At 35.3% G+C, this 269-nt stretch overlaps 1 long non-coding RNA gene across 1 annotated transcript; it reads left to right on the top strand.

Annotated features, from left to right (window-relative positions):
* On the top strand, positions 1 to 269 carry LOC109132108. The gene is made up of 3 exons (XR_002037371.1): positions 1 to 23; positions 115 to 153; positions 233 to 269. It is a non-coding gene; the product is annotated as an uncharacterized LOC109132108 (long non-coding RNA).

The raw sequence follows: 269 nt of genomic DNA, 5'->3' as shown, positions 1-269 counted from the left end.
CTAAGCTGTAATCAGCTTGATGTGTAAGCATTGTTGTTGTTTCATATACTTGATTTCTCAACTTAACTTTGTCTATATGTTTTTCTAATCAGCTTTATTGGTTTACATTTTCAGGAACTTGATCTCCAGCTACCCGTCAGCAACCGATAACTCGTGAGTCTTCTTTTTCCCCTCCTTTCAGTTAATAAATTAACCAAAGAAACTTACAGAGAAATAATATTTACTTGTGTAGTGTTCAATGGTGCTTGAGGAAGGATCTTCCATGTCCT

This window comes from Camelina sativa, unplaced genomic scaffold, assembly GCF_000633955.1.
Source record: "Camelina sativa cultivar DH55 unplaced genomic scaffold, Cs unpScaffold22063, whole genome shotgun sequence".
Lineage (NCBI taxonomy): Eukaryota > Viridiplantae > Streptophyta > Magnoliopsida > Brassicales > Brassicaceae > Camelina > Camelina sativa.
Note: the sequence above shows the minus strand (reverse complement) of the source record. Positions and strands in the feature narration are given on the sequence as shown.